Source organism: Schistocerca cancellata, chromosome 4, assembly GCF_023864275.1.
Source record: "Schistocerca cancellata isolate TAMUIC-IGC-003103 chromosome 4, iqSchCanc2.1, whole genome shotgun sequence".
In the NCBI taxonomy this organism is placed as follows: Eukaryota; Metazoa; Arthropoda; class Insecta; order Orthoptera; family Acrididae; genus Schistocerca; species Schistocerca cancellata.
In genome coordinates this window covers 206,056,911-206,083,903 of record NC_064629.1, presented here as the reverse complement: position 1 = coordinate 206,083,903, position 26,993 = coordinate 206,056,911, and the positions used below count along the sequence as shown (strand labels likewise).

Here is a 26,993-nt window from a genome sequence, read left to right as displayed (position 1 = left end):
CTACGAGCAGTAAACCTACCAACAGATGTGCGAGAACTGTGCGACCTAATAAGGAAGCCATGTACGCGTCTCTCTGAGAGACTAAACGTCGATAAAATATATAAAGATTTTGTACGCTCTTCGATAACACCAAGACAATTCATGTAAGTCAACACTGCGGCAAGCACATAGTAACAATAGAACTCACATGGCGACATATCAACTTGGTAATAGCCTATCTCTACGCACAACACTCCAACAATAAAAAATGATACGTACATTACATTAGGGACATTGCACAAAATGCACGAAACAAAAGCCTTTTCTTATGCTCAGAAATTAACATAAAATTGGGGTTGTAGTTCTCCGACACGACTGAAGGTAGAGGAAGAATACTAAGCGATACACTACATGAACAGAGTCTGCACATTATGAATAGGACGACAAAGTAAAATAGATATTCCTATCGTAAATGATAAAGCCCTACACAAACCGTAGGCTGCACCTTTCACGAAAGCTGTACACAAAGTGGCCATAATTCAATCAAATATAGACCCGCAACGTAGCAGATGGAAATGGAATGAGCGTTTGGCGTCATTGGCCGGGAGGCACCCTACGGGGCAGGTCCGGCCGCCTTGGTGCAGATCTTATTACATTCGACGCCACATTGGGAGACCTGCGCGCCGGATGGGGATGAAATGATGATGAAGACAACACAACACCCAGTCTGTGAGCGGAGAAAATCCCCGACCCAGCCGGGAATCGAACCCGGGCCCCTTAGGACGACAGCCTGTCAAGCTAACCATTCAGATACCGGGGCGGACACGTAGCTGATGACATACAGGAGGTTGAAACAGCAAGAACACGACACATTATTATGCCTGAAGCGGCGTAGGAAAACAGTTGGTGTTCAAAACAGCTTCCAGTCGACTCGAAATGAAGAAATACATTCCTGAATGGTTTTCAAGGGAATCTTATTCCACTATTCCTGCAAAACAGTGGCAAGCTCAGGTAACGATGATGGAAATGGATAGCAATTACACACCCTTCTCACCAAGTAAAAAACACTGTACTATGGCATCACCCTGATCAGGCAAAATGGTCCCATAATAACTGGCAGTAATGCGACTTTGGAGAGTAACCATGCGGCCGATTGAACACCACGATATGTTGTGCAGGGACGGCAAGGAAGTTGACCTGGATCTTATCAAACGAATCACGTTTGCATCAGCCTCAAGGGACCTAGGTAATCCATGAGAATATAACCTTGAGAGGACGGATTAAAAGTTGCGTCTTCAAAATGCGAATCCAGTGTTTCTACCAATGCCTCTGTTCCTTAGGTTAGGTTTATACATTCAACGGTCTTATTAAATCCTGCAGACATTCGCAACTCTTTAATGATATTGTGCTTCACTTGTTTCCAGTCCTTCAACGGTCTATTGTTTGCCAGCAAGCATGGCCATCATATTCAGTCGTAAACGAACATCCGCCATGTTTCACTCTGGGACGCAAAACTCGGCCAGAAGTTGGAAACATTGTGAAACAAAATTCATCCGACCAAATAGCTCTCTTACATTGCTCCATATCCAGGTTTTATGGCTTCTACACCACGTTTTCCTGTTACGGTCATTTGCATTACTGATGAGTGGTTTTGGAATTCCAACTAGCCCAGGATTTCCCTGCTTATGGAGCTCCTTTCATGTTATTATGGTGCTGACAGGATTCTCGACTGCGACATTCAGTTCTGCAGTGACTTTTGCAGCTGTCATCCTCTTATTTTTCTTCAGAATCCTCTTCAGTGACCGTCTGTCACGATCAGTCAACATACTCTTTCGTGCGCGTTGTTACTTAGCGGTTGATGTTTCCCGCTTTTCCTGCATTCAGTATAAATCTTCGATACCGTTCCTCCCGAAACTCCAAACACTTAGGGTACCTTGGCTACTGAAGCACTCACCATACGAGCACCAGCAATTTACCGAAGTTCGAATTCACGTATCTCCGACATAATGCACTCACAACTACACAGAGCACTGCTCTGACCAGGACGGACACTTGAAACGTATTGAGGATCTTGCGCACATGCTGTTAGTGGTCAAATACAACAGTGCCACCATCAGGTCCCCGCCCCCCCCCCAATAGCTGAGTGGTCAGCGCGACAGAATGTCAGTCCTAAGGGCCCGGGTTCAATTCCCGGCTGGGTCGGAGATTTTCTCCACTCAGGGACTGGGTTTCGTGTTGTCCTAACCATCATCGTTTCATCCCCATCGAGGAGCAAGTCGCCAAAGTGGTGTCAAATCGAAAGACTAGCACCTGGCAAACGGTCTAGCCGACGGGAGGCCCAAATCACGCGACGACCAGCAGGCATGGCTTTCATCTTCTGTTACGTTCAAGCACGTATTTCCCGCAGTGTTTCCATATTTTTGACCATGCCCCGTACCTAAGTAGAGTCTCTCACTCCATATAACATATTGGATGAGACTGAAAAAAATCATATCATATTACCCTCTGAAAAACGTAGCAGGAAGCGTAGATTAGAAAGTCATACACTGACTGAAGTAGTACAGATGGCTCGGAAGACGACAATACCACACACAAACCATAAACCAAACCAGCACTTAAAAAATCCCAAGTTCACACGAAGTAACAAATCTCAGAAGACAGGCTATACAAATTAGAACATACTATTAACGAGCAAAAACAACCCCAGAAAAAGATAAGCGAGACTACAAATACACAGAGAGAAAAACCATAGACAAAACTGCCATTTTTCAGATAAGAAGCGACATTGGGACACACCTTCGCACAAAAACGATTACAAGAAAGCGTACGGGGATCGCCTACCAAAATATCAACAGAAAAAATTAGAACCCCACTGGTCTTGTCAATGCTGAGTCAAGATGGCGGCACGCGAACGCACGGGTGGGGATGCAATGCAGAACACTTACTACTAAAACTCTTACCTGGTGACGATCAAATCGCAGGTCTACAGATAACACTAACCTACGAACAGAAATAGAACATCATTGCAGAACAGAAATAGTCACAGGAGATTTTGCCAGCGATAACAAAACTAAACAGATGGTTAAAATGGCACTAAGCACTATGGGACTTAACATCTGAGGACATCAGTCCCCTAGACTTAGAACTACTTAAACCTAACTAACTTAAGGATATCACACACATCCATACCCGAGGCAGGATTCGAAACTGCGACCGTAGCAGCCGCGTGGTTCCGGACTGAAGCGCCTACAAACACTCGGCCACAGCGGCCGCCGACTAAACAGAAAGAAGGCCCCTGTATCCGATGGTATCCACGCGGAAATCCTACAGCAGATCGCGCTGTTCATTATTTCCTTTCTAACCGAGTCGTTAAATGAGACACTGCGGCTGACGAGGATACGCACAGAGTGGAAAACAGCAAACATGTAAACACCGGAACCGCGCGACTGCTACGGTCGCAGGTTCGAATCCTGCCTCGGGTATGGATGTGTGTGATGTCCTTAGGTTAGTTAGGTTTAAGTAGTTCTAAGTTCTAGGGGACTGATGACCTCAGATGTTAAGTCCCACAGTGCTCAGAGCCATTTGAACCATGTAAACACCAAGAAAGCCACGAATGAAGACGTAACCGGTCTAACATCATACTTATCAATTTTCTTACTGAACACACTTGCTAACTTCCATGAACGCTTTCTGTATTACAGAGAGCGAATGGTACTGTGCCCACATCAATATGTTTCACGGAAAAACAAGTCAATTGACGACGCGATAAACCAATCCCACCGCATAATACACACATCAAAAAAAGTTTTGCATCACACCGATTCCCAGAACTCCTGAAGATAGACGTTCACTGTGGATATTGTATCACAGACACAGTCCCATCAACTATTCAGAGATGTCACTAAATAGTCTATCAGTTCCAGTCATTCCACCAGGAAGGAGGTAAATGGCTCATGTTGTCTGTAGTTCAACCATGCCTAAACGGTCAATACCGCCGTTCGATCGCGTACGCATTGTTACTTTGTGCCAGGAAGGGCTCTCAACCAGGAATGTGTCCAGGCGTCTCGGAGTGAACCAAAGCGATGTTGTTCGGACATGGAGGAGATACAGAGAAACAGGAACTGTCGATGACATGCCTCGCTCAGGCCGCCCAAGAGCTACTACTGCAGTGGATGACCGCTACCTACGGATTATGGTTCGGAGGAACTCTGACAGCAACGCCACCATGTTGAATAATGCTCTCCGTGCAGCCACAGGACGGCGTGTTACGACTCAAACTGTGCGCAATAGACTGCATGATGCGCAACTTTGCTCCCGACGTCCATGACGTGGTCCATCTTTGCAACAACGACACCATGCAACGCGGTACAGATGGGCCCAAGAACGTGCCGAATGGACCGCTCAGAATTGGCATCACGTTCTCTTCACCGATGAGTGTAGCATATGCCTTCAACTAGACAATCGTCGGAGACTTGTTTGGAGACAACCCGATCAGCTGAACGTCTTAGACACATTGTCCAGCGAGTGCAACAAGGTTGAGGTTCCCTGATGTTTTGGGGTGGCATTATGTAGAGCCGACGTACGCTGCTGTTGATCATGGAAGGCGTCGTAATGGCTGTACGATACGGGAATGCCATCCTCCGACCGATAGTGCAACCATATCGGCAGCATAATGGCGAGACATTCGTCTTCATGGACGACATGTGCGCCCCCATCGTGAACATCTTGTGAATGACTTCCTCCAGGATAACGACATCGCTCGACTAGAGTGGCCAGCATCTTCTCCAGACATAAACCCTGTCGAACATGCCTGGGATAGATTTAAAACGGTTGTCTATGGACGACTTGACCCACCAGCCACTCTGAAGGATCTACGCCGAATCGCCGTTGAGGAGTGGAACAATCTGAACAACAGTGCCTTGATGAACTTGTGGATAGTATGCCACGACGAATACAGGCATGCATCACTGCATAAGGACGTGCTACTGGGTATTAGAGGTACCGGTGTGTACAGCAATCTGGACCATCACCTCTGAAGGTCTCGCTGTATGCTGGTTTTCATGAGCAATAAAAAGGGTAGAAACGATGTTTATGTTGATCTATATTCCAATTTTCTGTATATCTTCCGGAACTCTCTGAACCGAGGTGATGCAAAACTTTTTTGGATGTGTGTATAATAATTGAAGCTGCTGATGACACATGAGGTTAGACACTTTTTGGTTACCAAGTTAATGATATGAAAGGAATCATTCCGCAATGTGACGTGCCGTGACTTACGTACAGTGTGAAAGATGAGTAATTAACACCTCTAAAACCGTGAAATAATACAGTCATATTTCTAGCGTGGACCTATAGAGGACAGTTGTAGGGGATACCACTCAGGTCAGGATTTTTAGTGGATGTGGAGATTTAATAGGAGAGGTGGTGACACTACTGGTGTAGGAGGCCGATCTCAGAATCTGGTGTGGATGCCTGTCATCCGCCCTACAGCGTCAGTGAAACAGCAATATCTGCAACAACATTTGTTTACTGCGTTAAGTGTACAGACTATAAGTTTCTTCAAAGATGCAGTTGGCGACCAATCGCGGAAGGGCATACGCCGCGAAGCACTGATGCCTTGTCAGCTAGTCGTGGCATCAGTGACGTGGGTCAGCGAGACGGTAGCGTACTCTGTTGATGGTGGCAGAAGCGAGAAAAGTGCTGCCCGACCAGACGTTCCGTTTCCGCCTCAGCGATGACGAAGAGGGACATGCGCTAAGCGAATGTCGACAGCATATCACGGACGACGGGTGTCTTGAAGGCGTAAGTTCAGGACCCAGATGAGTGACACAACGTACAGCCGGGAGGTGTACTCGGTTGTCACGGCCAGGGCGGGAGTTGGCAGCCACTTGGTATGACAATTCGCCAGGGATGACCCAGGTCCACCCACATCATATTCAATCATGGCAGTGACAAAACAGCAGTGGCAGCTTATACTGAAGTGATAAAAGTCATGGAATACCTCCTAACATCGTGTCGGACCTCCTTTTGCCCTGTGCAGAGCAGCAGCTCGACGTGGCACTGACTCAACAAGTCGTTGGAAGTCCCCTGCAGAAATACTGAGCCATGCTGCCTCTATAGCTGTCCACAACTACGAAAGTATTGCCGGTACAGGATGTTGTGCACGAAATGACCTCTAGATTATTTCTCGCGTAAATATTCGATGGAATTCATGTAGAGCGATCTGGATGGCCAAATCATTCGCTCGCATTGTCCAGGACGTTCTTCAAACCAATCGCGAACGACTGTGGCCTGGTGACTTGGTGCAGTGTCATCTGTAAAAATCCCATCGTTGTTTGGCAACATAAAATCCATAAATGGCTGCAAATGGTCTCCAAGTAGTCGAACATAATCATTTCTATTCAAAGATCGTTTCAATTGGACTGGAGGACGCAGTCCATTCCATGTAAACACAGCTCACACCATTATGGATCCACCAACACGTAGCACATTGCCTTGTTGTCAGCTTGGGCTCATGATTTTCTGGTGTCTGCGCCACACTCGAATCCTCCCATCAGCTTTTACCAACTGAAATGGTAACTCATCTGACCAGGCCACTGTTTTCCAGTAGTTTTTTTTTTCTTTTTTGAAATCTTATGGGACTTAACTGCTAAGGTCATCAGTCCCTAATCTTACACACTACCTAACCTAAATTATCCTAACGACAAACACACACGCCCATGCCCGAGGGAGGACTCGAACCTCCGCCGGCATCAGCGGCACAGTCCATGACTTCAGCGCCCCAGACCGCTCGGCTAATCCCGCGCGGCGTGTTTTCCAGTAGTCTGTGGTCCAACCGATACGATCACAAGCCCAGGAGAGGCGCTGCAGACGGTGTCGTTCTCTTCAGCGATGAGAGTCGCTTCTGCCTTGGTGCCAATGATGGTCGTATGCGTGTTTGGCGCCGTGCAGGTGAGCGCCACAATCAGGACTGCATATGACCGAGGCACACAGGGCCAACACCCGGCATCATGGTGTGGGGAGCGATCTCCTACACTGGCCGTACACCACTGGTGATCGTCGAGGGGACACTGAATAGTGCACGGTACATCCAAACCGTCATCGAACCCATCGTTCTACCATTCCTAGACCGGCAAGGGAACTTGCTGTTCCAACAGGACAATGCACGTCCGCATGTATCCCGTGCCACCCAACGTGCTCTAGAAGTTGTAAGTCAACTACCCTGGCCAGCAAGATCTCCGGATATGTCCCCCATTGAGCAAGTATGGGACTGGATGAAGCGTCGTCTCACGCGGTCTGCACGTCCAGCACGAACGCTGGTCCAACTGAGGCGCCAGGTGGAAATGGCATGGCAAGCCGTTCCACAGGACTACATCCAGCAACTCTACGATCGTCTCCATGGGAGAATAGCAGCCTGCATTGCTGCGAAAGGTGGATATACACTGTACTAGTGCCGACATTGTGCATGCTCTGTTGCCTGTGTCTATGTGCCTGTGGTTCTGTCAGTGTGATCATGTGATGTATCTGACCCCAGGAATGTGTCAATAAAGTTTCCCCTTCCTGGGACAATGAATTCACGGTGTTCTTATTTCAATTTCCAGGAGTGTATTATACTAGAACTGACATGCTATTACATTTTCACGCAATTTGTGTGCATAGATCCTGAGAAATCAGTACCCATAACAACCACCTCTGGCCGTAATAACGGCATTGATACGCCTGGGCATTGAGTCAAACAGAGCTTGGATGGCGTGTACAGGTACAGATGCCCATGCAGCTTCAAAACGATACCACAGTTCATCAAGAATAGTGACTGGCGTATTGTGACGAGCCAGTGGCTCGGCCACCATTGACCAGACGTTTTCAATTGGTGAGAGATCTGGAGAATGTGCTGGCCAGGGCAGCAGTCGAACATTTTCTGTATCCAGAAAGGCCCGTACAGGACCTGCAACATGCGGTCGTGTATTATCCTGCTGAAACGTAGAGTTTCGCAGGGATCGAATGAAGGGTAGAGCCACGGGTCGTAACACATCTGAAATGAATGTAATGTCCACTGTTCAACGTGCTGTCAATGCGAACAAGAGGTGACCGAGACGTGTAACCAATGGCACCCCATACCATCACGCCAGGTGATACGCCAGTATGGCGATGACGAATACACGCTTCCAATGTGCGTTCACCGCGATGTCGCCAAACACGGATGCGACCATCATGATTCTGTAAACAGAACCTGTATTCATCGGAAAAAATGACGTTTTACCATTCGTGCACCCAGAGTCGTCGTTGAGTACACCATCGCAGGCGCTCCTGTCTGTGATGCAGCGTCAAAGGTAACCCCAGCCATGGTCTCCGAGCTGATAGTCCATGCTGCTGCAAACGTCGTCGAACTGTTGACTCAGGAATCGAGACGTGGCTGCACGATCCGTTACAGCCATGCGGATACGATGCCTGTCATCTCGACTGCTAGTGATACGAGGCCGTTGGGATCCAGCACAGCGTTCTGTATTACCCTCATGAACCCACCGATTCCATATTCTGCTAACAGTCATTGGATCTCGACTAACGCGACCAGCAATGTCGCGATACGATAAACCTCAATCGCGATACGCTACAATCCGGCCTTTATCAAAGTCGGAAACGTGATGGTACGCATTTCTCCTCCTTACACGAGGCATCACAACAACGTTTCACCAGGTAACGCCGGTCAACTGCTGTTTGTGTATGAGAAATCGATTGGAAACTTTCCTCATGTCAGCACGTTGTATGTGTCGCCACCGGCGCCAACCTTGTGTGAATGCTCTGAAAAGCTAATCATTTGCTTATCGCAGCATCTTCTTCCTGTCGGTTAAATTTCGCGTGTGTAGCACGTCATCTTCGTGGTGTAGCAATTTTAATGGCCAGTAGTGTAATTGAGACATCACGGTGGGGAAAAGTCCGCTGACATCTCCAAGTAATGACATCAAATGATCGCATCGCTGGCCACGATGATGTTATGCCCAGCTTTTCAACGACCGTTTCTTAAGCGTCAGTGTCAATGTCTGGCCATTCTGTCTCTACCTCTTATTCCGACGGAATGAGAGTCTCGCTAGTTACAGAATAATTTGACTGCCGAATCGTGACGTGCTGCGTGTCGCCGAGGGAAGACTGCGCCTCCGAGACCACAACCCACAACCAGCTGGCTGTGGTGGAACTTAACCACTATAAGCTGCCACTGCTGTTTGGTCACCGCCATGACTGAACATGATGTGGGCGAGCCAAGTGAGGGTCGTACCAAATGAGTGACAACTTCTGCCCTGTGCGTTACACCTGAGTACACCTGTACGCTGTATCATTGATCTGGGTCCTTTGCTTCCATTTTCATGAAACCCTTCTTCCGTGAAATTCTGTCGACACTCGCTTAAGCACATGTCCCTCTTCCAGAATACAGAGGTGGAAACCATACTACGGTGAGGTCACAAAGTCATGGGACAGTGATAAGCACATACGCAGGTGGTGGTAGTACCATGTACACAAGATATAAAAGGGCGGTGCATTGGAGGATCTGTCATTTGTTGTTAGATGATCCATGTCGAAAAGTTTCTGACCTGATTGTGGCCGCATGACGGGAATTAACAGATTTTGAACGCGAAATAGTAGGTGGAGCTAGACTCATAGACCATTCGATTTCGGAAATCGTTTGGGAATTCGATATTCGAGATTCGCAGTGTCAAGAGGGTTCCGAGAATACCAACTTTCAGGCATTACCTCTCATCACGCAGAACGCAGTAGCCGAAGGCCATCACTTAACGACCAGAGAGCATCGGCGTTTGTGTAGAGTTGTCAGCGCTAACAGGCGAGCAACACTGCGTGAAATAACCGCAGAAATCAATGTGGGACGTGCGGCGAACGTATCCGTTAGGACAGTGCGGCGAAATGCGGCCTCAGTGGGCTATGGCAGCAAGTTCCCTTGCCGGTCTAGGAATGGTAGAACGATGGGTTCGATGACGGTTTGGATGTACCGTGCACTATTCAGTGTCCCCTCGACGATCACCAGTGGTGTACGGCCAGTGTAGGAGATCGCTCCCCACACCATGATGCCGGGTGTTGGCCCTGTATGCCTCGGTCATATGCAGTCCTGATTGTGGCGCTCACCTGCACGGCGCCAAACACGCATACGACCATCATTGGCACCAAGGCAGAAGCGACTCTCATCGCTGAAGACGACACGTCTCCATTCGTCCCTCCATTCACGCCTGTCGCGACACCACTGGAGGCGGGCTGCACGATGTTGGGGCGTGAGCGGAAGACGGCCTAACGGTGTGCGGGACCGTAGCCCAGCTTCATGGAGACGGTTGCGAATGGTCCTCGCCGATACCCCAGGAGCAACAGTGTCCCTAATTTGCTGGGAAGTGGCGGTGCGGTCCCCTACGGCACTGCGTAGGATCCTACGGTCTTGGCGTGCATCCGTGCGTCGCTGCGGTCCGGTCCCAGGTCGACGGGCACGTGCACCTTCCGCCGACCACTGGCGACAACATCGATGTACTGTGGAGACCTCACGCCCCACGTGTTGAGCAATTCGGCGGTACGTCCACCCGGCCTCCCGCATGCCCACTATACGCCCTCGCTCAAAGTCCGTCAGCTGCACATACGGTTCACGTCCACGCTGTCGCGGCATGCTACCAGTGTTAAAGACTGCGATGCAGCTCCGTATGCCACGGCAAACTGGCTGACACTGACGGCGGCGGTGCACAAATGCTGCGCAGCTAGCGCCATTCGACGGCCAACACCGCGGTTCCTGGTGTGTCCGCTGTGCCGTGCGTGTGATCATTGCTTGTACAGCCCTCTCGCAGTGTCCGGAGCAAGTATGGTGGGTCTGACACACCAGTGTCAATGTGTTCTTTTTTCCATTTCCAGGAGTGTATATTTGTCCAATGAATACCCGTTTATCATTTGCATTTCTTCTTGGTGTAGCAATTTTAATAGCCAGTAGTGTATATCCCGTTCCACGTGCTTTCGCACTTCCCATCCGCGCTAGGACGCCGTGGATCGGTTGAGCACGGAGGTTGTACGTTAGGGCTCCGTAGTGCAAGGCTCGCAAACTGACGTGTTAGGCGCTTCAGTCCGGAACCACGCGGCTGCTACGGTCGCAGGTTGGAATCCTGCCTCGGGCATGGATGTGTGTGATGTCCTTAGATTAGTTATGTTTAAGTGGTTCTAAGTCTAGGGGACTGATGACCTCAGATGATAAGTCCCATAGTGCTTAGAGCCATTTGAATTTTTAACGTGTTAGGTGCTGTCATACTGCGCCATTTACCCTTATTGATTGGTGCTCGGCTCGATGTAGCAATGTGTTGAAAGTGGCACTCTGCCTCTAGCAATATAGCGCTTCTTGGATGCCCCTGATGCCAGTTGTGACACACGGTATGAGGTGAACGTGTTTACCTATCGTCTGCGCCTCATAATAACTCTAAAAATTTAAATGCACACCCAGGAACTGAGTTTAGTGTGCAACATAGTGACGGTATTGACCCAGTGTGACATACGGCGGGTTCGGATGGAATCCCAGTTCGGTTTTACAAACAATAGTCTACGGCATTGATCCTTTAACTGGTTCAAATGGCTCTGAGCACTATGGAACTTAACAGCTGAGGTCATCAGTCCCCTAGAACTTAGAACTACTTAAACCTAACTAACCTAAGGACATCACACACATCCATGCCCGAGGCAGGGTTCGAACCTGCGACTGCAGCGGTCGCGCGGTTCCAGACTGAATCACCTAGAACTGCTCGGTCACCACGGCCGGCATTGATCCCTTACTTAGCTTGCATTTATCGCAAATCTCTCGCCCAGGGGAAAGTCCCAAGCAACTATAAAAGCACACATAACTTCTTTAGATAAGAAAGGTAACAGAACTGACCCTAAAAATTACACCACATATCAGCATGGATTTAGAAAGCATAGGTCGTGCGAATCGCAGCTTGACGTTTCCTCGTATGATATCTTGCGAACCCTGGATGAAGGACAACAGGCAGATTCCATATTTCTTGATTTCCGGAGATCTTTTGACATGGTCCTCCACTGCAGAATGATAATGAGGTGCGAGCATACAAAATAGATACCTAGATACATGCGTAGCTGGAAAACTTCTACAGTAATAGAAATAATAGAACCCAATATGTTGTCCTCCACGGCGAGCGTTCATCAGAGGCAACGGTGGTGTCTGGAGTGTCCTTGGGAAGTGTGATAGGACCGTCTATACACGTAAATGATCTCGCAGACAGACTAAGCACCAATCTGTGGGTGTTTACCGAGGACGCTTTGGTGTACGGGAAGCTGTCGTCGTTGAGTAACTGTAGGAGGATACAAGATGGCTTAGACGAAATTTCCATTTGGTTTGATTAATGGCAGATTTCTCTAAATTTATAAAAATATAAGTTAATGGAGATAAGTAGGAAAAATATACCCATAATGTTCGATTATAGCTTTAGTTGTGTAGTGCTTGACACAGTCATGTCAGTTAAATATCTGGACGTAATGTTTCACAGCGAAATGGAATGGAACGAGCACGTAAGGACGGTGATAGGGTAGGCAAATGCTCCACTTCGGTTTGTTGGGAGAGTATTAGGAAAATGTGTTTCGTCTGTAAAGGAGACCGCGTATACTCGTACAACACTAATGGGACCCATTCTTCAGTACTGCTAGAGTATTTGGGACATCCACCAGGTCGTATTAAAGAAAGACATCGAAGCAATTCAGAGGCAGGCTGCTACATTTGTTACTGGTAGTATCGAATGTCACGCGAGTATTACGAGGATGCTTCTGGAAGTCAAATGGGAATCGACGACGTTCTTTTCGTGAAACGCTATTGAGAAAATTTAGAGAATCGGCAACTGAAACTGATTGTAGAACGATTCCTCTGCCACCATCGTACATTTCGCTTTAAAGACTACGAAAATGAGGTAAGAGAAATTAGGGCTCCCCTGGAGGCACATGAACAACCATTCTTCCCTCGCTCATGGTGGATTGCGGAGTATATACGTGGATGTAGATGAAGGACAGGGGTTACAATGAAATTGTTTCCAAATGGCATACCGGACTTTTACGTTGTATATCGGCAACTGTAAAGTTACCACCTGAAGAGCCACTTTACATATAAGCTACCAGCGGTTGTGGTGTCCAGATACAGCAACAGCATAACGACATTGAGTCGTTGATTGATTATGCACTGCGGGAACATGTCCCTCAGTGTACACAAAGAACGACCTCCCGCAACGCAACACGTATAACCGTAGTTAGTAAGCAGACTACAAAACTACAAGCAAACCAAAAAAATCCAATTGGGTTTAAACGTAAAAATTTTGGTGGCCATGATATTTATCATCGACAACTTTCCTCCAGAAATCTGCTGTCAGTGTGGTGTGTACTGATTGCATCAATGTATATTATGTATGTTGGCGAGAATTTTTTGCATATTTTCAAAGAAATCACAGCATAGTCCGCCAGAAATTTAAATCATGTTATTACTCTGAGATGTCTCGATTATTTTTGACTCACATGGACCATATGTTTCTTTGAATTCTAATTGCAGCAAAAAAATGCATTCAAACTAGCTGTGCAAAGTCCAGGCATGACGCAAAAAAAGTAATTATATACTGCTATTTGTGACATAATACACGAGACGCTTATTCGTTCATACATTAGTCTCACCATAGATAACTTCGACTATATATTAACTTGTGTCTTCTATAAACCAAGAGCCGTGAACCTACGGATGCTAGGTCGGCCGCAGTGGCTGAGCGGTTCTAGGCGCTTCAGTCTGGAACCGCGCGACCACTACGGTCGCAGGTTCGAATCCTGCCTCGGGCATGGATGTGTGTGATGTCCTTAGGTTAGTTAGGTTAAGTAGTTCTACGTTCTAGGGGACTGATGACCTCAAACGTTAAGTCCCATAATGCTCAGAGCCATTTGAACCATTTGAACCTACGGATCCTAGTAAATACTGAGTAACTTGCTAACACACTTTTCTGTCGGTAGCTCTCTCAACATACGGCTCAGACTGTTTATTACACTAAACACAGCTGCAATTCGCTTCGTCCTAAATCGATGGTCCAGGATTCTAGTCTTGTGTAACTCACAGCCGCTGGGTGTGGGTATTCTTTGTGCCGTTACTAAGTGTCTGGCCTCACTATTCGCTTAAATTACGACAGAAATGGTAATATATGTGCTTATGGTCACATTGCTGTGTGTCGAAACCAAAAACAGAGTGGCTCAGTTGAGCAGTTGCGCTCACGTACAGCTAGGAACCCTGTTTGTCCTTCGTGTTTTGCCGTCACTGTCAACATAAATCCTTTATCTACATAGCGCATCAGAGTAGTTTGAGGTCGCTATATCGATTGGATGAATGAAGCAACAACAAAAAAGACATTTCGTTTACAATGGACATCAAAAATACTTTTTCTGTTGGATATAGTAAATGTATTCGCAGTTGCGAATACGGGAAATCTCCAACTGTAGAACTGAACGACGACACTGAAAATCTGTGCCGGCTTGGGACTCGAACCCGGATTTCACACGTGTCACGAGCGGTCGCCTTAAAAGTTTCTGTTATCTGTGCGCGCCAGTTTCCAATGTCTATTTGTCGTCATCCATATGACATTAACCTGTACTCGTACACGTAATGTAATTCCCGTACAAAAGAGGCATTAAATCGAAAGTCGCTAGCCTGGTATTGGCGGATAAACACTATATTACAGTGCCTATGTTTGTAGAAGTATGATGCAATTTTCCATTGGATATGCATGGATTTTCGTATGCATTCTGTGTTATAAAAACTAAGAGGGATGTTGAACAGTTACGATCATTGGCGTTGGACGTTTTAACAACATCACATTATCTATATGATCAACAACTGTGCAATCTTGTATTACTTATGTCATGGATGTAGGTTAATGTTATGAATGCATATGTCTGATGTTAATGAAATAATCTAAAAAATGCTTGACATTTCTACAAACAGTTTGCAAAATATTGGAAATTTGTTATAACACGGATAACGAGGCAAACGCTTCTGCCTTTGAATTTTCTCACTGAAATATGATGAGTTCTTGGCAGACATCAACAAGACTCAGCCTGCTAACTAAGCATTTTCCTTGCTGGAACAGGTCTTGATTATCTGGCATAGACAAGTATCAACTTGTTCTTACTTGATGACTAATTGCTTTTGCTTTCTGAAACAAGCCTCACCTTGCTGACACAGCAGGCAACCAGTAGGAGCCAAGGCAACCAGTGGGAGTAGCAAGTTGCTAATTTTCTGCCATCATGGTCATTGCTCAATACTTTCTTCAGATATTCGCATACGTGCTCACACACACACACACACACACACACACACACAATTCTTCAAAATGTAAGTCTGACGTCTATTATTGTCAACACTGCAGATTACTTGCTGTAACTAGATGCTGTTCATTGATTGTTGCAGAATCTGAAGCGGCTTGGAGAGTGAGAGAGCATGAAACGTATGGAGCGAATGTCATCCGCAAAAAAATGTAAAACATATCTGGTTTTCTGCTCTCTCTGAAGACTAACTTGAGTTTCTGAACTCTGGACAAATCCTCATAACATATCACAGTAGGCTGAACAAGGGGGGCATCATTGGCTTTGAAACTGTTCCATTATATCTAACAAAGCAATATAGTGAGGCAGCTAAGACAGGCCACCCCAAATATATCCAGAATAAATAAATATAAATAAATATCTCGAGGTGCGATCTGCACAAAGTTATAGTGGACGATATTGCGAATTTCCTGACGTTCGCAAGTGATTCTTATCTTTTATAGTAGCCGAATAACGACATCGACTTTGTTTTTTTACTAATGGAACTATATACATTTATCTATAGCATTTGAAAGAAGCTTCTATGAGAACTTTAACGACATAACATGTATGGGACTTGATCAAATAGTATTAAGGTAACAGCGCCGCAAACCACTGTCCCGCTATCATGAGAAGAGATTCCACAAACTTCTGCCTTATTACCAAATGTAAGCAAGCACTTAACTCAGGTATGGTGGCTCTTCTTATCTGTGCACTTGAAGCTCATCAGTCGATGTTCTGTTGTTATTGCAATCAGATAAGTTGCTCGTAAAGCTATTGAGACATTCAAAATATATACGACCGCCGAAAAAGTGAATATCGTTTACGACGAATGTCACCAGGCTATTGGAGCGGCGGTGAGATTGTATGCTGACGAGTATCCAGGTCGCACCAAGCACTCTCGATCTGTCTTTGCACACATTACAAAAGGAAGTTCTAGGAACCAGAAGTTTGGAGAATAAAATACACCAAATAAAATTAAGAGCTGCTCGTGAAAGAAATGAGACTAACATTTTACAGCAGTAATACACAATGTGAATGTCACTGAGAGGCATTTTGGAAGTACGAGAGGAATCAACCAAATGAGTTTTCTGCGGACACTTGCGTTCCATCGCATTTCATCCTCTTCATATTTCGCTGCATCTGCCGTGTCATGATAATGACTTCCAAAATTGGTGACAGATCTCCGTATGTTATCTGCGAAAAGTGCAAAGTGATGCGGCATACCCGTGCAAAATTTTGTTTAAGAAAGAAGTATGGGCAAGTCAATCTTCGCAATATGCAAGAATCGTCAGTTAAAAATCCACGCTGACTCAAAGAAGTGAATAACAAAAACATCCTTAATCTATCAGTGTTTGGTGCATGTCTTTCAAGACGAGCATCATTCGTCCACGTTATGTTGATGGGGATCTAAATACACTTAAGTACCTCGACTTCCTAGGATACGCAGCAGTCACAGTTATTGGAAGACATCCCACTGGAAATACGGCAATCAGTGTGGTACCAAGTTGACGGGCATCCCCCTATTACGTACACGTAATGCCAGGCCCTCTTAAGAGAATATTTGAATAGCATTGGAACGGCCGTTCATGAAACGCATATGGTCTGTACAGTCAATAAACATGGCAGTTCTATACTTTTATCTGTGGCGACAATTAAAAGAAGAGGTCTATTACGAAAGGCCGACGACTCCCTAAGGCATGAAATGCTTTATCAGGCTGGCCTGTGCTGCCATTAACTCCAGATGAAATTCAACGTGCAGCACTGTTTCTCCAGAATCACTTAACAGCGTGTAGCAACAGCTGGTATGACAGCCCAGATGATAAATACACGAACCGTACCAAAGTTAAGTGTTTCTCACATTTGGTATAATAGAGCACACGTTTGGATGTTTGTGCAACCTCTTTTCCTGACGGTGGGACAGTGGTTTGTAGCGCTATTATGTTGATACTGTTTAATTAATTCCCACACGTGATATATGGGTGAAGTCTTCTTAGAAGCTTCTTTCAAATGCCATTTAAAAGTCTGACACATAAGCTATATTTAACGTAATATTGTTTTCTGTTTCCTTCAGGGTTGATTTCGCAATGTTTGATTCCTGTGGTCTCCTCGAATCTCATCATCAGGGTGACTGATTTTGACGTGTTCTTCCGTCCAACTTCCTTAACGCTCGTGCCAAACAGAGCGCCATCTACCACGAATGGAAAAAAAATGTTTCAGATAAACCCCAGGCAGTTTTTGGCGAAGAACCCGATTCTTCAGTCAAAAAGGAGTGAGGGTTCCTACCATTTGAAAATAAAAAGTTGACACCTCCATGGGCGGGGGAGGAGGGGAGAGGTGGAGGTGGAGGTTGCGGTTTGGTCAGTTTTAGCACAGACTGAGGTCCCCTTTGAAAATATTAACTCTCTACCTGGAACAATTTTTTCAGACGAAGCGTATTTTTCGAGATATTTGGTTGTTCAGTGTTAAAACAAACACCCTGTATACAGTGTGTTTCAGCACAGCGGCTACAAACATCCAGGAGAGATAGAGCACTTCTAGACTATGGAAAAACACACAGCAATGCATGGTCGGAAACACTTTCCTGGGGCGATAGTGACAGCACAAAACACAAGAAAGGAAGAGCATGAACAGTGAGAAAACATGTTTATTATGCTTAGCAAAGCAGATGTTAATAATTACGGAGGAATCTCTCTTCTCCCGGTCACATATAAAGTTCTATCGCAGTGTTTACTTGATAGAGCCCAAGAACAGTTAGAACCTAAAATTTGATGAATACCAAGCAGATTTTACGCCAAACAGATACTGTCCGTAACAAATTCTTAATTTAAAAGCAATCCTTAGGCAGCAAAGGATTATTAGTAACAATATTGTATGTACATTTGTGGATTGAAAAAAGGCCTAAGACTCAGTTGATCGTGAGTCTCTTCTTCAAATTTTAAAGGAACAAGGGCTAGACAACAAAACTCTAACACTGATTAAGGAAACGTTAACCGACACTAGCTCTAAAATTATATTCATCATCATCATCATCATCATCATCATTTAAGACTGATTATGCCTTTCAGCGTTCAGTCTGGAGCATAGCCCCCCTTATACAGTTCCTCCATGATCCCCTATTCAGTGCTAACGTTGGTGCCTCTTCTGATGTTAAACCTATTACTTCAAAATCATTCTTAACCGAATCCAGGTACCTTCTCCTCGGTCTGCCCCGACTCCTCCTGCCCTCTACTGCTGAATCCATGAGTCTCTTGGGTAACCTTGCTTCTCCCATGCGTGTAACATGACCCCACCATCTAAGCCTGTTCGCCCTGACTGCTACATCTATAGTGTTCATTCCCAGTTTTTCTTTGATTTCCTCATTGTGGACACCCTCCTGCCATTGTTCCCGTCTACTAGTACCTGCAATCATCCTAGCTACTTTCATATCCGTAACCTCAACCTTGTTGATAAGGTAACCTGAATCCATCCAGCTTTCGCTACCATGCAACAAAGTTGGTCGAAAGATTGAACGGTGCACAGATAACTTAGTCTTGGTACTGACTTCCTTCTTGCAGAAGAGAGTAGATCGTAGCTCAGCGCTCACTGCATTAGCTTTGCTACACCTCGCTTCCCGTTCTTTCACTATGTTGCCATCCTGTGAGAATATGCATCCTAAGTACTTGAAACCGTCCACCTGTTCTAACTTTGTTCCTCCTATTTGGCACTCAATCCGTTTATATTTCTTTCCCACTGACATTACTTTCGTTTTGGAGATGCTAATCTTCATACCATAGTCCTTACATTTCTGATCTAGCTCTGAAATATTACTTTGCAAACTTTCAATCGAATCTGCCATCACAACTAAGTCATCCGCATATGCAAGACTGCTTATTTTGTGTTCACATATCTTAATCTCACCCAGCCAGTCTATTGTTTTCAACATATGATCCATAAATAATATGAACAACAGTGGAGACAGGTTGCAGCCTTGTCTTACCCCTGAAACTACTCTGAACCATGAACTCAATTTACCGTCAACTCTAACTGCTGCCTGACTATCCATGTAAAGACCTTTAATTGCTTGCAAAAGTTTGCCTCCTATTCCATAATCTTGTAGAACAGACAATAACTTCCTCCTAGGAACCCGGTCATATGCCTTTTCTAGAACTATAAAGCATAGATACAATTCCCTGTTCCACTCATAACACTTCTCCATTATTTGCCGTAAGCTAAAGATCTGGTCCTGACACCCTCTAAGAGGCCTAAACCCACACTGATTTTCATCCAATTGGTCCTCAACTAATACTCGCACTTTCCTTTCAACAATACCTGAGAAGATTTTACCCACAACGCTGATTAAAGAGATACCTCTGTAGTTGTTACAATCTTTTCTGTTTCCATGTTTAAAGATTGGTGTGATTACTGCTTTTGTCCAGTCTGATGGAACCTGTCCTGACTCCCAGTCCATTTCAATTATCCTGTGTAGCCATTTAAGACCTGACATTCCACTGTATTTGATGAGTTCTGACTTAATTTCATCCACCCCAGCCGCTTTATTGCACTGCAATCTATTGACCATTTTTTCCACTTCCTCAAATGTGATCCTATTTCCATCATCATTCCTATCCCATTCTACCTCGAAATCTGAAACATTACTGATCGCATTTTCACCTACATTGAGCAACTCTTCAAAATATTCCCTCCATCTGCCCAAGGCATCCACAGGATTCACCAGCAGTTTTCCTGACCTGTCCAAAATACTTGTCATTTCCTTCTTACCTCCATTTCGAAGACTGCTAATTACACTCCAGAATGGTTTTCCAACAGCTTGACCCAAAGTCTCCAACCTGTTTCCAAAGTCTTCTCACGATTTCTTCTTGGATGCTGCAATTATCTGTTTGGCTTTGTTTCTTTCTTCAACATAACTTTCTCTGTCTACCTGAGTTCTGGTATGTAGCCATTTTTGATACGCCTTCTTTTTCCTTTTACAGGCTGCCTTGACTGTATCATTCCACCAAGCTGTTTGCTTCATCCTACTTTTACACACTACTGTTCCAAGACATTCTTTAGCCACTTCTAGTACTGTGTCCCTGTACCTTGTCCATTCCTTTTCCAATGACTGTAATTGACTACATTCAACTAACTGGTACCTTTCTGAGATCGCTGTTATGTACTTGTGTCTGATTTCCTTATCCTGAAGTTTCCCCACTCTTATCCTCCTACATATGGACCTGACCTCCTGCACTTTCGGCCTCACAATCCCAATTTCACTGCAGATTAAATAATGATCAGTGTCATCAAAGAATCCCCTGAATACACGTGTGTCCCTCACAGCCTTCCTGAATTCCTGATCTGTTATTATATAGTCAATGACAGATCTGGTTCCCCTGCCTTCCCAAGTATACCGGTGAATGTTCTTATGTTTAAAAAAGGAGTTTGTGATTACTAAGCCCATACTGGCACAGAAATCCAAGAGTTGTTTCCCGTTCCTGTTGGCCTCCATATCCTCTCCAAATTTACCCATAACCTTTTCATACCCTTCTGTTCGATTTCCAATCCTGGCTTTAAAATCACCCATGAGCAGAACACTGTCCTTGTCCTTTACTCTAACAACTACATCACTGAGTGCCTCATAAAAACTATCCATCTTATCTTGATCTGTCCCTTCACAATGCGAATATACTGACACAATCCTAATTTTCTTGCTAGACACTGTCAAATCTATCCACATCAGTCGTTCGTTTACATACCTTATTGCAACTACACTGGGTTCCATTTCTTTCCTGATGTAAAGCCCTACACCCCATTGTGCTGTTCCTGCTTTAACTCCTGACAGGTAGACCTTGTATTCTCCCACTTCCTCTTCTTTCTCACCCCTTACCCGAATGTCACTAACAGCTAAAACGTCCAGCCCCATCTTACTTGCAGCCTCTGCCAGCTCTACCTTCTTCCCAGAGTAGCCCCCATTGATATTAATAGCTCCCCATCTCATTACCATTTGTTTGCCAAGTCGTATCTTAGGAGTCCCTGGTTTGTCAGTTAGAGGTGGGACTCCGTCACCTCCAAAGGTCCGAGGCATTTTGCTCTGATTGTTGCCAGCGTCATATTTAAAGTACCAGGGAAGCAGGTTGCTAGCCTTACTTGCCCCGAGACCCATTGGGTTTTACCCCTAACGGCTGAGGGACTAACAGGTGGATTTGGTAGTCTTTGCCGTATGAGCACAAAGGTGACCACGACTCAGAATATGTCCGAGATGCCCAGCCTTATTCCAAAGTAACTGGTATCCCTACTGTCGGGACCACTTACTTGGCCACTCATACGTTGCCCGTGGTTCATGAACTAGGACATGACTACAGGAACCCACACCATGAACCAGATTATATTCATGGGGGAAATTTCTGAACCATTTGATCTAAAGACTGGTGTTAGACAAGGACATGGACTTTTCCCATGACTGTGTAACTAAGTTTTGGAAAAGGTAATTACAGAATGGCGAGAACAAAAGTCGAGTCAAAACACAGATCAGTACAATCAAGTTAGGTAGAAGTAATATCAGAGTAGACTGCGTAGCCTTTACAGATTGTCTGGCCATTTTAACTAGGGATATTACCACAGCTCAAAAACAAATTGAAATTCTTAAAGAAGTTGCAGAAAAAGTAGGAGGACTACAAATATCATTTGAAAACACGAAATATATGACATGTAACAAACAAGCACCAAAGTTTTTGAGCACGAAATACCTAAAAATAAAAAGGGTTCCTCAATTAAAATACTGGGGTGGAAATCATACAAGGAAACGGTCTGGAAAAAGCTGCAAACGAAGTTCGCTCCTAAAAAATGGCAACTGCATTCAGAATAACACAAATTTTGGAGCAGAAATTTTAAATAGGAAGAGGGATATTGAAGAAATTCGAAAGAAAGAAAGATTGTTAGGATAATATTAGGTCCCAAAATTATTGATGGAGAAACTTACAGGTTGACAATTAATAAGGTAAAACGAAGACTTAAATTTTATGAGCACATTAAAAGAACGGCACTCACTAGATTGACAAAACAAACAGTATAATCCTACGAAAACAGAAGTGGGGCCAAAATTGAGCAAATTAAATGGGTCGCTGTGATTAAGAAGGATCTGAAGGCAGACGGTATAACTTAGGCAGACGTTATAGACAAAAAAAACATTCAGACAAAAGATATTTGACTGGAACGTTTGTCAGAGGGAAATCAGAAAACGGACTGGAACACTGTGGTCTCAGAAAAGAGAGAGACTTCATTCTGAAAGGATGAAACGAATTTGGACACAAAAGAGGGCCAACCATCAAAAGCGACATTGATTGACTGTACCTTGCGTGGTCCTATAAAGCAGAAAACAAGAAATAAAAACAAAAACAGACAATGATAATCATAAAAGAAGATGTTCGAAATCACGATCCCGGACCGTGATGCAGGCCTCATTTATCCAGCGCACGAAAGATCAGATGTTCTCCAGTTGCTCAGGCAATTCTCCACTTGCCCAGTCAGTTGTCTGGCTGACATGAATACTTGAAGTGTATGTCAATGTGGATGTACCTTAACTCAATGAACGGCCAACGTGAAGGCATATTTATTTTTGCTTTCATTTCTCTTATTTTACGTATGTGAATATCTTACTTTATAACTGTCTTGAACATTCTGGATATAAATAACGGTGTCTGAGTGAAGAATCTCTCATTGTTGATTATCAATATCATTGCTATTGATGTAATTATTAGATGTAATTTGTTTGATGTTATCCTGTAGTTGTCACTTTGGGTACTCAAATAATCGTTCTTCAAACATGTATTAGGATTGAAAAGGGGCTTTATTAAACTTTGTATAATAATTTGTATTTATGATTCTGTGCTATCTGATCTAGCTTCCAAGTTGAGGATAGTATATTGTGCCAGCTCTTTACTCAGAAATCACTCATTGGCCTGGTAGCTCGTTGTGGAGCTTAAACTCGTTATTAATAATGCAATTTCCCAATCATTAAGAACTTAATACTGAATACTCAGTCTCAGTTTCTCTACAGTATTTCAACACATTCTGAGAACACATATTGTCTTTTCTATTGTTTTATATTTAGATGTTGAACCTTCCTGTGGGAGTTAACAGTAGAGTAACACCATTATTATTACTTCCAATATAAATTACATTTGGTATTTAAAACTTAGTTTTTTGATAAAATCGTTACTTTATATTGTAATACTTTCATCCGTGAGATAGTTACATTTTAGACCAATGTCATTCTTATGTGATTGGTTTTGATCAATTTTCACTGTGAATGTTCTTATTGTCATTACAAACTTGCTGTTTGCAATTTGAGTGCTCATTGTGGTGTCGTGCCTTTATATTCATTATTCACAGGCATCTAACATGTAACTGTTTGCTTTGTTTTAAATTATTATTATGTAAATTATTTTGTTACCTCTCTTTTAAGTCGTGCTTGACACTCATGGTTCAATATTGTGTAATATTAGGCAAACAGCCTCAGCCATGAGAACCTGTGAGAACATAAGCAGTTTTTTAAATATTATCTGCTTGTCTTAGATTTTGATAAACGTATAAATTTCTCTGTTCTAAGGCGTATCACGATCAGTTTGGAATTTTCTCTGTTAGTTTCCTGCAAATAATACTGCAAATCTGTTTTCTTTCAGAAAAGGAGGGCTATTGAAGTTGCTTGTTAAATAGCATTTTGAAATACATTACTTTTTTCGTGAACCAGTTATTGCTAAGTAATGAAAAGCTACTATTCTGTACCAAGAATCGACTACAGACAGTTTGGTTAGTATGCGTAATCTTTGAAACTTATGGAAAGTCATGTATTTAGTTTGCGATTCAGCAGACTGGTACCCGTCAAGTGAGAGACTATGAATTGAGGTTTGAATAAGTTCTACCGTGTGTCAGTGGGCTTGAAGGAGATACAAGCTGGGGTTAATGCAGTCGGTCGTCGTGTTTGCTGTTTGAGGAGGTAGCTTGCCTATCTGCAAAGTTATTTCCTTAAGCATTCGTGAGGTATTTGCGTTTCATGGCTAAATTTTCACTGGTTTAGCGAAGTTGCTACTAATGCCGCGAATGGAACGATGTGCTGAGTGACGTTATTAATTCTCTGTCTTATATGACCAGTATTCATGAGGCTTGATAAAGAATCCACGTTTGGTGATTTAATTCGAAGAGTAGTACTGTCAGCTCATTCAATCGTTCATTCAGTTTATCTGATTAAATGCTTTGTGTCGCGTATAGAAGGTGATTAATATGATGCCTGAATATCTGGCTTACCTAATACGTATCTTCGTGCTGCTGCAGGGTGTCTACATCTACATCTACATCTACATCCATACTCCGCAAGCCACCTGACGGTGTGTGGCGGAGGGTACCTTGAGTACCTCTATCGGTTCTCCCTTCTATTCCAGTCTCGTATTGTTCGTGGAAAGAAGGATTCCCGGTATGCCTCTGTGTGGGCTCTAATCTCTCTGATTTTATCCTCATGGTCTCTTCTCGAGATATACGTAGGAGGGAGCAATATACTGCTTGACTCCTCGGTGAAGGTATGTTCTCGAAACTTTGACTAAAGCCCGTACCGAGCTACTGAGCGTCTCTCCTGCAGAGTCTTCCACTGGAGTTTATCTATCATCTCCGTAACGCTTTCGCGATTACTAAATGATCCTGTAACGAAGCGCGCTGCTCTCCGTTGGATCTTCTCTATATCTTCTATCAACCCTATCTGGTACGGATCCCACACTGCTGAGCAGTATTCAAGCAGTGGGCGAACAAGCGTACTGTGACCTACTTCCTTTGTTGTCGGATTGCATTTCCTTAGGATTCTTCCAATGAATCTCAGTCTGGCATCTGCTTTACCGACGATCAACATTATATGATCATTCCATTTTAAATCACTCCTAATGCGTACTCCCAGATAATTTATGGTATTAACTGCTTCCAGTTGCTGACCTGCTATTTTGTAGCTAAATGATAAAGGATCTATCTTTCTGTGTATTCGCAGCACATTACAGTTGTCTACATTGAGATTCAATTGCCATTCCCTGCACCATGCGTCAATTCGCTGCAGATCCTCCTGCATTTCAGTACAATTTTCCATTGTTACAACCTCTCGATACACCACAGCATCATCTGCAAAAAGCCTCAGTGAACTTCCGATGTCATCCACCAGGTCATTTATGTATATTGTGAATAGCAACGGTCCTATGACACTCCCGTGCGGCACACCTGAAATCACTCTTACTTCGGAGGACTTCTCTCCATTGAGAATGACATGCTGCGTCCTGTTATCTAGGAACTCCTCAATCCAATCACACAATTGGTCTGATAGTCCATATGCTCTTACTTTGTTCATTAAGCGACTGTGGGGAACTGTATCGAACGCCTTGCGGAAGTCAAGAAACACGGCATCTACCTGTGAACCCGTGTCTATGGCCCTCTGAGTCTCGTGGACGAATAGCGCGAGCTGGGTTTCACATGACCGTCTTTTTCGAAACCCATGCTGATCCCTACAGAGTAGATTTCTAGTCTCCAGAAAAGTCATTATACTCGAACACAATACGTGTTCCAAAATTCTACAACTGATCGACGTTAGAGATATAGGTCTATAGTTCTGCACACCTGTTCGACGTCCCTTCTTGAAAACGGGGATGACCTGTGCCCTTTTCCAATCCATTGGAACGCTACGCTCTTCTGGAGACCTACGGTACACCGCTGCAAGAAGGGGGGCAAGTTCCTTCGCGTACTCTGTGTAAAATAGAACTGGTATCCCATCAGGTCCAGAGGCCTTTCCTCTTTTGAGCGGTTTTAATAGTTTCTCTATCCCTCTGTCGTCTATTTCGATAGCTACCATTTTGTCATCTGTGCGACAATCTAGAGAAGGAACTACAGTGCAATCTTCCTCTGTGAAACAACTTTGGAAAAAGACATTTAGTATTTCGGCCTTTAGTCTGTCATCCTCTGTTTCAGTACCATTTTGGTCACAGAGTGTCTGGACATTTTGTTTTGATCCACCTACCGCTTTGACATAAGACCAAAATTTCTTAGGATTTTCTGCCAAGTCAGTACATAGAACTTTACTTTCGAATTCATTGAACGCCTCTCGCATAGCCCTCCTCACACTACATTTCGCTTCGCGTTTTTTGTTTGTCTGCAACGCTTTGGCTATGTTTATGTTTGCTGTGAAGTTCCCTTTGCTTCCGCAGCAGTTTTCTAACTCGGTTGTTGTACCACGGTGGCTCTTTTCCATCTCTTACGATCTTGCTTGGCACATACTCATCTAACGCATTATGTACGACGGTTTTGAACTTTGTCCACTGATCCTGAACACTATCTGTACTTGAGACAAAACTTTTGTGTTGAGCCAACAGGTACTCTGAAATCTGCTTTTTGTCACTTTTTCTAAACAGAAAAATCTTCCTACCCTTTTTAATATTCCTATTTACGGCTGAAATCATCGATGCCGTAACCGCTTTATGATCGCTGATTCCCTGTTCTGCGTTAACTTTTTCAGATAGTTCGGGTCTGTTTGTCACCAGAAGGTCTAATATGTTATCGCCACGAGTCGGTTCTCTGTTTAACTGCTCAAGGTAGTTTTCAGATAAAGCACTTAAAAAAATTTCACTGGATTCTTTGTCCCTGCCACCCGTTATGAACGTTTG

The 26,993-nt window shown here is 44.3% G+C and overlaps 1 protein-coding gene across 1 annotated transcript in view; it reads right to left on the bottom strand.

Annotated features, from left to right (window-relative positions):
• Nucleotides 1-26,993, bottom strand: part of LOC126183627 (glycine receptor subunit alpha-2) — a 515,719-nt gene that overhangs the window by 453,223 nt on the left and 35,503 nt on the right. The window lies entirely within an intron of this gene.